This window comes from Chelonoidis abingdonii, chromosome 22, assembly GCF_003597395.2.
Source record: "Chelonoidis abingdonii isolate Lonesome George chromosome 22, CheloAbing_2.0, whole genome shotgun sequence".
Taxonomy (NCBI): domain Eukaryota; kingdom Metazoa; phylum Chordata; order Testudines; family Testudinidae; genus Chelonoidis; species Chelonoidis abingdonii.
Genome location: NC_133790.1, coordinates 23,196,734 through 23,210,464, shown reverse-complemented (window position 1 = coordinate 23,210,464; position 13,731 = coordinate 23,196,734). Strand labels below are relative to the sequence as shown.

The window sequence follows — 13,731 nt, the reverse complement described above, 5'->3', positions numbered from 1 at the left end:
GAGAATGCATGGGGGTGGCAGGGCTCTGGCGGCTATTTAAAGGACAGGGGAGGCAGAGGCAGCTGGAGCCCTGGCCCTTTAAATAGCCCCTGGAGCCCCTCACTACCCCAGGGCTCTGGAGGCTATTTAAAGGGCCCAGAGCTCCAGCCGGGAGAGCCGCGCTCCGGCCGAAGCTCCAGCCGGAACAGCGGGGCCGCGGGGCTTGCCGCGCTCCATCCGGAGCTCCAGTCAGGAGAGCGGGGCTTTCCGCGCTCCGGCCGGGCCTCTAGCCAGGAAAGTGGAGCCGCGGGGCTTGCTGCGCTCCGGCCGGGGCTGCACCCAGGACAGCTGGGCTTGCCGCGCTCCAGCCGGGGCTCCAGCTGGGGCCGCGGGGCTTGCCGCGCTCCCGCCTGTGCTTCGCTCAAGGGAGCAGGACCACTGAAGGCCCCGGCGCAGATCGCAGCCAGGGACCCGGGGTAAGTTTAAAAAAAAAAAAAAAAGTGTCTCAGCCCGGGGGCCCTCTTAGACGTGGGAATCGGCCTAAAGCTGGCCCTGGTTGCGGTTGGTAATTTGGAAGTCCTAGGGCTGGTCTACACTGGCAGGGGAGGGGGATCAATCTAAGATACACAACTTCAGCTACGTGAATAGCGCAGCTGAAGTCGAAGAATCTTAGATCGATTTATCTGTCATCCTCACTGCGTGGGATCAACGTCTGCGACTTCCCCTGTCGACTCCGCTACTGCCGTTCACGTTGGTGGAGTTCCGGAGTCTGGGAGCGCTTTCAGGGATTGATCGCTACCCGTCAATACGGTGGGTAGTCTAGACGTACCCCTAAATTCACAGGAATCATGTCTTTCTCTCCCAGCACTGCCACACAGGTTCCTTGGAATATACACCTTGCTTCCCAGAAACGAGTGACAGGCATCTTTCTTGGTGTATGCTGTGTTCTGTAGCTTACCGTGAATAAAAAAATAAACTGCAGGGCATTTGTATTCATGCCTTGTCTGCATTTTTTAATTTCTAAAGTAATCCAGGGACATAGAGAAGTCAAGCGATTAGTGAAAAAAGACATATATGGTAAAGGGAGCTGCATCTTTCCTGCATCATCCACATTAAGGTAGGCTAGGCTGAACTAACCTGTTAAGTTCTTGGTTGGAAGCAATGAGCATTGATTCCATGTACAAATTAACAGTACAACAATAATGACTGCTGTTGATAAAGGTTATACACCTCTACCCTGATATAATGCTGCCCTCGGGAGCCAAAAAATCTTACATTATAGGTGAAACTGCATTACATTGAACCTGCTGTGACCCACGGGAGTGCGCAGCCCCATCCCCTGGAGCACTGCTTTACAGCATTATATCCGAAGGTGTGTTATACTGGGTCATGTTATATTGGGGTAGAGATGTATCACTAACCACTTCATGGAGAATTAGGCCATGTGTGCTGGAAGACTACATCATGGATTTAGAGATTCAGATAGGTTATAGTCACGAAGAAGGTGACACCAGGGACTAGCTTTAAAGGCCAATTCTGTGCTGATTTACATCCAGTGCCATCCTATTAAAATCTCAGCATGCAAATTAGCACAACATTAAACCAACAGTCCAGGGCCTCATTGATTCTGAACAAGTATGTGTCAAGACATGAAAGCCAAATGCAGAATTGGCCCACTCCTGGGTGTTATTGATTGCTTGCAACTCCCATTGAAATTAATTGGCCTCAATACCTCTCAGAATTGGGCCCTTAAGAAACAGACTTTGCTCTAGCTGCTGAATTGAACTCTCTGTGAAATGCCTAGTGAAGTAGAAATGGCAGGGCCATCACCACTGGTGATATGGTCTTCCAGTAAAACAGCTTTTAAATCAAAACTCTAAAGACTTGTCTTCATGGCAAGTTAGCTCAAGTTATAGATTCAAGTGGTCTCCTTAATTCAAGTCCCACTCGTACACAAAACTGCCTCACTTGAGTGCTTTAGCGCTTTTAACCTGAGTTAACTGGAAGAAGCTAAAACATGAGTGAGCACAAGATATCAGCTATTAGCATGACCAATCGATAATGCAGGCCCACTCTAGCTTAATTTAGGTGCTATTAGTCCTCCAATGCCTTTTCACAATGCCTCCTCAGATGAATATTCTTGCCAACTACTTTTTCTTTGGTTCAGGAACAGATATCAATTTCCACTTCATATGTGCTAGTTTGTCATTCAATCCCCACATTCATGTGTGGTATCTAGTGCTAACAAATGCAGTTCTCCAGCTCCAGTAGAGAACTTTGTCTGACTGGAATGGCAAGCCAGAGAACACCCTCCCAGTGTGTTACTATCTGGCTGGAGGCAGACATTAAAGTTTTTGAGTAGCAGCCGTGTTAGTCTGTATCCACAAATATAACAGGAGTACTTATGACACTTAGAGACGAACAAATTTATTTGAGCGTACGCTTTCATGGGCTATAGCCCACTTCATCGGATGCATAGAATGGAACATATAGTGAGGAGATATATATACATACAGAGAACATGAGAAAGTGGGAGTAGCCCAACCAACTCTAAGAGGCTAATTAATTAAGATGAACTGTTGTCAGCAGGAAAAAAAAACTTTTGTAGCGTTAATCACTACAAAATAGAGACTGGGAATGGCTGAGCCATTACAAACATTGAATCTACTTCCCCCATGTTTGTTAAGTATCTTGTCAAACTGTCTTAAATGGGCTATCTTGATTATCACTACAAAAGTTTTTTTCTCCTGCTGACAACAGTTCATCTTAATTAATTAGCCTCTTAGAGTTGGTTGGGCAACTCTCACTTTTTCATGTTCTTTGTGTATATATATCTATATCCTCACTATATGTTCCATTCTATGCATTCGATGAAGCTTAAACTCAAATAAATTTGTTAGTCTCTAAGGTGCCACAAATACTCCTGTTATTTATGAAGATTTTTGTAGCTCAAGAGGAGTAAGTTGAGTTAACTATGCAGTGGAGCCATACCTTAAAGAAAATGACTGCATTGCTGGTGAAAGATACCAGATGGGCAACACTGGGACATAAAGTCATCAGTTTCTCCTTAGAGCAGGTACAGCACAGAAGCAGGATTCCTTACCCCACCCTGGCCCTACTAACAGGGCAATTTATTAAGTGATCCATCCCCTGTCATTCAGTCTCCGTATCTGGCAATCAGAGGCTCCAGGTTCCCCCTTCTCTATTCAAACTACTTACACCATCCATCTGTTTCTCTCAAATAGGGAATAAATTTGTTAATTGAGCTTTGAGATAGGGGAGTCAGATAGGCAATGAGTCAACAGTTCAAAATCTGCACTCAATTTGCACAAAATGAAGGATTGGAGATGCGCTCTTCAATGCAGGGATTCAACCCATGGCAACTAAGGCTGTGATGTGATGTAAGTACCTGATAATCTATCATGATGTGAGAGGTGTGAGATGGGTACTGTCTGCATAATAGCTATGCATTCAAAACAGTGGCAGCCACAACACAGAATCTAGCCCATTAGGATGTTTCAACTAACCACTTACTCAGCAACTACTTTTTCTAAGATAAAAGGATATGGTTTCTTCATGGTAAACATCTAAGACCACTTTTATAAGTGAGAGACATTTACTGGTTAAACAAAACATTCTGCTTTTCAGCAGCACTTACTAGCAACAAGAAACAAGTGAAGACAAAATTAAAAAACACCTAAAGTTTGTTGGTTAAAACAATATACCACCTACCATCAGCTGCACTCAAAACCCAGATACACTTAAAAACCTACTATTCAAACTACAATAAACACCCAAAATTAAACTCTGATTTTATAACAACAATATCAGTCTCCCAGAAGACTTTCAAAAATTGCCAATGCCAACTATATTTCAAGTCATCATGGCAGGGTATTGGGAAAAGTTTTCAACTAGCAATAATCACACCCCGGATTAACCTCATTAGCTACGATACTGCCACTACACAAAGCTAAAAAAAATTAGCAATCTTACAAGCCACTAAAATCTGATCACTCTTTTCAGTTAAAGGGGGTTTTCACTAGCACTTAAAATGCCTTGAAAACTTTCCTCCATCAGGTCAATGTAAACTCATCTCTGTTATAATTAAGCAATAAGATATTTACACAGACTTTGACTTTCCCTAATTTTATTATCAATTTAAAGACAAGAAAAGATACTGAAGCATTCTGGGATATGTTATGCTAATTAGCTAATTGTACTGACCCTATAAAATGCGAGGAAAAAAGTTTAGACTACTGAATTAGAAAAAGACCACCACTGTAAATTATCAAATTTATGTCATACTGGATCATTTACAGTTTGATCTATCATACAACTTTCATTCTTTCATAGTAAAAATCTAAGATCACTTTTATAACTGAGCAACTTCTAATTAATATTTCTAATTAATCACATTGCTTGATATCATATGGTGTAGTACGGGTATATTCAAAGCAGGTTTTAGAAACTACTGAAATACCTCTGAACTCTCCAGAAAGGTCTTGTGTATCACCCCCAATTCTTCATTCTCAATTCTCTGCTAAAAGAAATCCCAGCCTTCTCCCTGCTGGCTGTATTAGCCTCTGCCTGATTTTATGTCATATATATCAGAGAGGTAGCTGTGTTAGTCTGTATCCACAAAAACAATGAGGAGTCCAGTGGCACCTTAAAGACTAATGCATTTATTTGGGCATAAGCTTTCATAGGTAAAAAACCCACTTCTTCAGATGCATGGAGTGAACATTACAGATACAGGCATAAATATATATTGGCACATGAGGAGAAGGGAGCTGCCTTACAAGTGGAGAGCCAATGTTGAAGGCCAATTTAGTCAGGATGGATATAGCCCACTCCCAATAATTTATGAGGAGGTGTGAATACAAAGAGAGGGAAATCTGACATGGCTGTGGGTGAGGACAAGTCACAAAGCTGTCACCAGGTGTGCTGTGGCTACATCAGGGATACTGTTTGTGACAACTTGTAGTCCATCCTCGTGTGGAATATTGGTGTAAAGAGCTTCTACATCCATGGTGACCACCAGGATGGTGTTTTCAGGACGATCATCAATGCATTGTAGTTTCCTCAGGAAGTCAGTGATGTCCCAAAGATCACTAGGAGTTGTCATAGCTTTCCTACTCAGATCTGAACCTTAGAGTTCAGAAAATAAGATGCTAGCATGAACCCTCCAAGCTTAATTACCAGCTTGGATCTGATAACGCTGCCACCAACCAGAATTCCAGTGTCTGGCTCACTCTGGTCTCCCCTAAACCTTCCTTGGACCCCAGACTCAGATGCCCTGAGTCTCACAATAAAGGAAAATAACCCACTTCCCTTCCCCTCTTTACCCCTCCCAGATCTTCCGCCTGGTACCTAGGAGATTACCCTCTCCTTCCTTGAAACACAGCACAGAGATCAAGTGTTCTCCCGCCCTCTCCCAGAGGCTATACAAATTCAGCTTAGTAACTCTAACACAAAAGATTCCCCCCTCCCTTCGTTCATTAGCCTTAACTAGAAGAAAAAAACCAAACAGTCTAAAAAAGGAAGCTTTATATAAAAAGAAAAAAAAGACATAAAAATGGTCCTGTATCAATAGGTGACAATATACAGGTCATTGTCTTACACGAAAACAAAATGAATAAACAGCCTTATTCAAAAATACAATTGAAAACATTCCAGCAAACTACACACAGTAATACAAAACAATATGAAAACCTATATGTCTTATACCTTACTTCAATTGGAACAGATTAAAAGCCTGAAAGTGAGAGATCCTCTCTCAGAGCCGAGAGAGCACTAGAGACACAGACAAAAACACACACCCAAAAATTCCCTCCCTAGCTGAAAAATCCAGTTTCCTGATTGGTCCTCTGGTCAGGTGTTTGGTTCCCTTTGTTAACCCTTTACAGGTAAAAGAAACATTAACCCTTAGCTATCTGTTTATGACAGGAGTATTGGTAGCGTAGGGTCTGAAGAGAGAGTGCAAATAGCCAGATAATCTGCTGTAAGAGTGCCAATGCCTGAGATGATGGGGTATCAAGGATTTCCAGGTTTATGGATCTTGGGTAGCACATAGACTATCCCTGCTCAGGGCTCTAGGTGTGTTTCTGCGTAGATTTGTTCCTGAGCTTTGTGACTTTGTCTTCACCCACAACCATTTCAGATTTTGGGACAACCTATACCTTCAAGTCAGTGGCAATGCTATGGGTACGCACATGGCCCCACAGTATGCCAACATTTTTATGGCTGATTTAGGCCTGGTCTACACTGGGGGGGCGGGGGGGGTGTTGATGTAAGATACGCAACTTCAGCTACGGGAATGAAGTCAAAGTATCTTATTCCGACTTACCTCCCGTCCTCATGGCATGGGATAGACGTCCGTGGCTCCCCCGTCGACTCCGCTACCGCCGCTTGCTCCAGTGGAGTTCCGGAATCGATGGGGAGCACGTTCGGGGATCGATAAGTCGATCGCTACCCTCTGATAGGGCAGGTAGTCTGGACATACCCTTAGAACAACATTTCCTCAGTTGTCATCCCCTAGCGGCCTTCTAGGCTGGCTCACTACAAAAGCAATTTTAACTCTCTTGATATTGACACCTCATCAATTATTGGGAGTGGACTACATCCACTCCAACTAAATTGGCCTTCAACCTATGTTAGTCTTTAAAGTGCCACTGGACTTCTTGTTATTTCACATATAATGTCTTTACTTTTACTTTATATCTTTTTGCTCTCTCACCTTTAATTTTCAGGCCACATTGCCCTCTCAACAGAGAAAAAATAAAATGAGATTTATTTAAAATTGTTACAGTTGCTCTCAATTCATTAAAATATATCACTAATAAGAACAGACAGCAGTAAAAACAAAGGAAATAAAACATACATATCCTATCACTTATAAACACAACAAACTTTATGCACTTGAATAATTACAAGATTTTATGCAACCAGTACAGAAAAAGAAAACCATACAAAGACTTACAAAAACCACTTGAAAAAAGAATGTTTCCAGGACAGACAACCAAAATTGCCATATTTAAATAATGAAAAAGTACATAACTAATCCCATAAAGTAAGTATTACATCAGCCACACAAACAAACAATTAACTTAAATCTATTGTTAACAAGTTATATTCAGTCTCCGTAGAGACTGTCAAAAATTGCCAAAGCCGACTATATTTCAAGTCGTCATGGCGGGGTATTGGGAAAAGTTTTCAATTAGCAATAATCGCGCCTCGGATTAACCTCATTGGCTACGATACTGCCACTGCGCAAAGCTAACGACAGTTCACTCGGCGCTGCAGCCCCTCGACGGGCCATAACCTCTCGGGTTAGGGGGAAGACTAGTATACGGTGGCGGCAAGTCGGGTACGAGCCGCCCTGAGGAACACTCTCTCAGGCACCCAGCAGCGCCAGCCAAATGCAGCAGGGTTGAGGGGTTCAGCGCCTTCATGCCACTCAAAACGATCAGCTCGCCGCAGAGATCTCTGGGAGTCTCTATGCAAATTATATATTTACGTCACCAAGCTGGCGCCTGCCTGAGGCGGAGTCAACCGCTGTACTCTCGTTTCAGAGGAGGGAGAAGGCGGGAAGAGAGTGAGGGAGGCACTGGGGAATGGGGTGGGAAAAATGGCGGCAGCCTGGAAATGGGAGCAGCCGCTTCCTGGCTTGTCAGCCGGCGGGACAGCGGAGCGGGGGCAAGAGCGGCGAGCCTGAGGGAACAGCCTCACTTCCGTCCGACTGGGAGACAAGCTGCTGCGGAGCGTCCCCCGCATCCGTTTCCTGGGGCGGGGGACGAGCCGCTGAGGGCCCCTCCCCATCCGTTACCCCGGGCGGGGGACAACCGGCTGAGGGCCGCCCCCATCCGTTACACGGAGCGGGGGACGAGCCGGTGAGGGGACCCCCATCCGTTACGCGGGGCGGGGGACGACCCGCTGCGGGTCTCCATCTCTTCCCCGGGGTCCCTCAACGCTTCTGCGCGGGAGCATCACAAGTTGTAGCTCTGCTCTGTTGTATGAAACACTGATCGCCGCCGCGCGGTGGAAGACCCGAGTACTCGGAGTAATAGCCTCCCCTCCGTGACGATTAATAGTGGGAGTCACCCGGCCCGAAGACATTCATACCCGGAGTTCACTGCCACCGCCACGATGCACTGGGAAGCCATATCTTACAGGACTAGTATGAGGAAGCGCTACCCGCGAAATGAGCTACAAATTGAGTTATCAAGCGAGGTTTATTGGTTAAACAAAACATTCCCTTCTCGCAATACAGATCATGATTTATCCTAAAGAAAACAGCAGAAAAACACTCAACGCTTTACTATTTAGTAACATCACCTGCAACTAGCAACACTCAAAACTCAAATACACTTAAAAACTCAGCAACAACAAACACCCAAAAGAAAACTCTGATTTTATAACAACAATATCAGTCTCACAAGAGACTGTCAAAAATTGCCAATGCCGACTATATTTCAAGCCGTCAAGGCGGGGTATTGGGAAAAGTTTTCAACTAGCAATAATCACGCTTCGGATTAACCTCATTAGCTATGATACTGCCACTGCGCAAAGCTAAAGAAAATACGTCAATTTTACAAACCACTAAAATCTGATCACTCTTCAGGTTAAAGGGAGTTTTCACCGGCCCTCAATGTGCCCCGGAAACTTTCCTCCAGCAGGTTAATGTAAACCTACTTCTATTATAATTAAGCCATAAGATATTTACCCAGACTTTGACTGTCACTATTTTTATTACCAAATTCAAGACAAGAAGAGATACTGAAGCATTCTGGGATATTTTATGCTAATTAGCTATCTGTATTGAGCCTATAAAATGCGGAGGGGAGGAAAAAAAGCTGAGACTATAAGGGAAAAAAAATGTAAATTATCAAATTATCATCATACTGGATTGTTCACACTTTCATTAGAAAGAGCACCAGAAAAGGAAAAACAAGCACCTCAGGAACATGGACTAAACCAGGGGTTTTCAATTTTGAAGAAAATTGTTGATGCTCATGAGCCAAAGGAGCTGAGGATGAGGGATTTGGGGTGTGGTACTGGCTTGGATGAGGGCTGCAAGGTGGGGCTGGGAATGAGGGATTCAGGGTGTGGGAGGGGCCTGAGATGCAGGAGGGGATCAGGGTTCTTGCCTGGGGTATAGGCTTGGGGGCATGGCTGAAGATGAGGGATTTGCGGTTCAGGAAGGGGTTCTGGGTTGGGGGGACTTAGGGCTGCAGCAGGGTGTTGAGGTGCAGGAGGGGATCAGAGCTTGTGTGTGAACAGTTTGGGGTGCAGAAAGGGGTTCTGGGTTGGAGGGGCTCAGGGGCACGAGGTTGGGGCACAGACTTACATCTGGCGGCTCCCAGTCAGCAGCACAGCCAGGGTACAGAGGCAGGCTTCCTGCCTGTCATGGCACCACAGAGCGTGCTGTGTCCTGGAAGCAGCCAGCAGCAGGTCCGGCTCATAGGCAGAGGTGTGCAAGTGGCGCAGTGTGGCTCTCACCCACAAGCATTGCCCCATCAGTTCCCAGCCAATGGGAGTGCAGCGCCAGTAATTGGGGCAGGGGCAGTGCATGGAGCCCCGTGGCCTCCCTGCCTAGAAGCCGAACCCACTGCTGGCCACTTCTGGGGCACAGTGCAGTGTTGAAACAGGTAGGCACTTGTGACTGGTTGGATCACAGAAACCCCCTTGGGAACTGCCGCTTGATGTGCCAAGACTACTTCTGACCCTGCTTTCCTGCCCTGGCATCTTGGGACTTCAGTGCCCTGCCTGGTCTGAGACACACCCGCTAGCCTGCTGCAAACCCAGACCCAGGTCTGAACCATGTCCTTCAACAGCTGTAGGCTTAATTGAAAGCAGCTTGAAAAGTGTTCCTGTCTTTAACACTCAGATGCCCAAATTCCAATGGGGTCCAAACACCAAATCAATTTTAGCCTGTATAAAGCTTATGCATGATGGACTCATGAATTGTTTGCCCTCTATAACACTTACTGGTGAGTTTTGACTGAAGTGCTAGGTAAATCTGCTCAGGTTATAAAGGCTGGTGTATCTACTTTCCATTGACAAAGTGGAGAAGCAATTAAACTTGCATTGCTCAAGAAAGATCTTGAGCAGTGCAAGATGGTATATTCCTGAGATACAAAGCTGGGAGCCGGGGGATTAGTCTAGTTCCTTTCTCTGTATGATTCATGAGTGGCTCTGGGAGCATTCATGCAATCTAGATGGGTATAGGGACCCACATGCAGTCATACTCAGTGGTAAAGCACTGGGGGGTGTGGGACTGTTGCTGCTTGTCACCAATAAGGCATTGTGAGAGACAACCTAGGCCTGGTTTACACTACGCATTTAAACTGATTTTAGCAGCGTTAAACAGATTTAATGCTGTACCCGTCCACACTACAAGGCCCTTTATATTGATATAAAGGTCTCTTTAAATCCGTTTCTGTACTCCTCCCCAATGAGAGGAGTAGTGCTAAAATCAGTATTACCGTATTGGATTAGGGTTAGTGTGGCCGCAAATCGATGGTATTGGCTTCCGGGCGGTATCTCACAGTGCACCACTGTGACAGCTCTGGACAGCAATCTGGACTTGGATGCAGTGGCCAGGTAAACAGGAAAAGCCCGCGCATTCTGAATTCATTTTCCGTTTGTTTTGGTCTTTGTTTTTGTTTTCTGCCCAGCGTGAGCCTGATCAGCACGGGGGCGAGCAGTCTCAAATCCAAGAAGAGCTCCAGCATGGACATACAGGAGACGGATCTGACTGGTATGGGGAGAAAATCTGTTCATCAGAGCTCCGCTACAGAAAACGAATGCCAACGCATTTGAAAAAATCTCCAGTCTACACAGTGCTGCGTACAAGTGTATGGAAAGCCAAAAATCAATGTCCGATGTCAGGTTAGCTCGACAATTTTACTCTCTCTGCCCCGACTGAAAAAAAGGGGAAAGAAATAGTTTCTTGACTTCTTTGAATGTCACCCTGTGTCTACTGAATGCTGCTGGTAGACCGCGATGCGCGGACGTGAAGAAGTATCCACTCCTCTCCCCCTTGGTGGCAGATGGTGCAGTAGGACTGCTAGCCATCTTAGTCAGGACCCATGAGTGCGCCTGGCTGCCTCAGATGAGGCTGCGCGGGCGCCTGGGTAAAATAGGAATGATTCCCGGTCATTCCCAGTAGATAGTACAGAACGGCGGGTAACCGTCCTCTACATAGCAACTGGGCTGAGTTCATCAGCCCCTCCCTTTCCTGTGTAAAGAAAAGATTCTGTACTGCCTGGATGTCATAGCAGCGGGATGCTGGGCTCCTCTCCCCTGCACCGCTAATGTTCTGCCTGGACTGTCATAGCACTGGGAGGCTGCCCCCCTCATTTATCTCACTAACAGTCACGTTTCTTATTCCTGCCATCTTTATAACTTCATGACACAAAATGGGGGACACTGCCAAGGTAGCCCAGGAAGGTGGGAGAGGAGAAAAGCAAGGGGTGGGTTGTTGCAGGAGCACCCCATATGAATAGCATATAGCCATCATTCTGCAGGATCTAACACAGAGCAGCTGTGTTCTTGATACACTGGTTCTCTCTACACTTGCCCCATATTTAGGCAGGACTGACTCTATTTTAAAAACCATAAAAGAGAATTGACTCAGGGAGTCATCCCACTTTTGCCTTTGTGCCCCCAACAACCTCAGCCAGAAGCACCCATGATAGCAGCAGATAGTACAGAATAACAGATAACTATCATCTTACTACTAATTTACAAGACAGCAGATAGTACAGAACAACTTAATAACATCTCTGCTATCATACAAAAGCAAACAAATGCTGTTGTAGTGCTGCAGTAACGCCTCTGTTAGCGCATCCAGTACACTACGTGACAGTAAAAAAAAGCTGAACGGGCTCCATGGTTGCCGTGCTATGCGTCCACCAGGGCAATCAGGGAAAAGGGCAAAAAAAATGATTGTCTGCCGTTGTTTTCCTGGAGGAAGGAATGAGTGACAACATTTACCCAGAACCACCCGTGACAATGATTTTTGCCCCATCAGGCACTGGGATCTCAACCCAGAATTCCAAGGGGTGGGGGAGACTGCGGGAACTATGGGATAGCTACGGAATAGCTACCCACAGTGCAATTCTTCGGAAATTGACGCTAGCCTCGGACCATGGACGTACACTGCCAAATTAATGTGCTTAGTGTGGCCACGTGCACTCAACTTTATACGATCTGTTTTACAAAACCGGTTTATGTAAAATCGGAATAATCCTGTAGTGTAGACGTACCCTTAGAGTTAAGGGGACACAGTGGTCAGTCCCAGGTTGCACCTGTCACTCCTGGCTATTCCCAGTGACTTCTACCACCGTCTACTTGCTTCCAGTTAAAGGGAATAGCTCAAAAGAATGGCCATACTGGGTCAGACAAATGGTCCTTCTAGCTTAGTATCCTGTCTTACGACAAGCTGGTGCAAGATGCTTCAGAAGGAATGAACAGAACAGGGCAATTTATTGTGATCCATCCCGTCCAGTCCCAGCTTCTGGCAGTCAAAGGTTTAATGACACCCACAGCAAAGGGTGCATCCTTGACCATCTTGGCTAATAGCCATTGATGGACTTTTCCTCCAGGAAATTTACTAATTATTTTTGTAACTCAGTTATACTTTTGGTTTTCACAACTCAGGCAGCCGGGGCCTCTGCTTTAACCGTGTGGCCTGATTCACCTCCCATTTCTCTGTCTCCCTCTCACTGGAAAGAAGGGAATATTATATGGCTGCCCTTTCACCTTCAGGGGCCAGTTGTGCTCTTTCAAGTGAGGGAGCACAGGACTCACTTTAAGAATTCACAGAGTCTGCACTCCCCAGTTCTCGAGAAAAAGCCCCTCCAAACCACACAGAGCACCAGAAAAGGAAGGCAGCAGAGCTCCTCAGATTAAACCACTACAGATTTAAGACAAGGGCCAGCATTTATTCCTCCCCCAACAAACCAGAAACACTACGGAGAACCCCAGTGAGAAATTTATAGAGCCAAGAGAAAAGGAGACAAATCTAAGTAGAAACCTATACAAGAATCTTCACCTCATCAGTTTTTTTAATCAGGCAAGAAAGCCAGCCTCCAGAGAGACTACCAAAGATTGTTAATGATGGCTGTATCTCAAGTTCAAGGTCATAGATTCTGAAGTAGGGATCCAGAGGGGAACACTGAGCACAGAACCCTTGACAGAGTCCACTGTTCCTCAAAGCTGTCTAGGGAACCAGTGGATGCCACCCAGAGGAACTCTGCCCGGATGTGTGAAACAAGGGAGGAATACAGCAAAGAATCCTGTGGCACCTTATAGACTAACAGATGTTTTGGAGCATGAGCTTTCGTGGGTGAATACCCACTTCGTCAGATGCATGTAGTGGAAATTTCATTTCCTAGGGCAGGTATGTATATGCAAGCAAGCTAGAGATAATGAGGTTAGTTCAATCAGGGAGGATGAGGCCCTGTTCTAGCAGTTGAGGTTTGAAAACAAGGGAGGAGAAACTGGTTTTGTAGTTGGCAAGCCATTCACAGTCTTTGTTTAATCCTGAGCTGATGGTGTCAAATTTGCAGATTAATGAAGCTCAGCAGTTTCTCTCTGAAGTCTGGTCCTGAAGTTTTTTCGCTGCAGGATTGCCGCCTTAGGTACAATAGTGTGGCCAGGGAGGTTGAAGTGTTCTCCTACAGGTTTTTGTATATTGCCATTCCTAATATCTGATTTGTGTCCATTTATCCTTTTCCGTAGAGAGGG

General features: G+C 45.5%; 3 non-coding genes across 3 annotated transcripts; all 3 read right to left on the bottom strand.

Annotated features, from left to right (window-relative positions):
* Positions 1–3,810: 3,810 nt before the first annotated feature.
* LOC116829062 (U4 spliceosomal RNA) lies at positions 3,811–3,951 on the bottom strand. Its single transcript, XR_004374663.1, has one exon. It is a non-coding gene; the product is annotated as a U4 spliceosomal RNA (small nuclear RNA).
* Positions 3,952–7,115: 3,164 nt separating this feature from the next.
* On the bottom strand, positions 7,116–7,256 carry LOC116829066 (U4 spliceosomal RNA). The gene has a single exon (XR_004374665.1). It is a non-coding gene; the product is annotated as a U4 spliceosomal RNA (small nuclear RNA).
* A 1,152-nt stretch (positions 7,257–8,408) lies between these two features.
* Positions 8,409–8,549, bottom strand: LOC116829067 (U4 spliceosomal RNA). The gene has a single exon (XR_004374666.1). It is a non-coding gene; the product is annotated as a U4 spliceosomal RNA (small nuclear RNA).
* Positions 8,550–13,731: the final 5,182 nt, after the last annotated feature.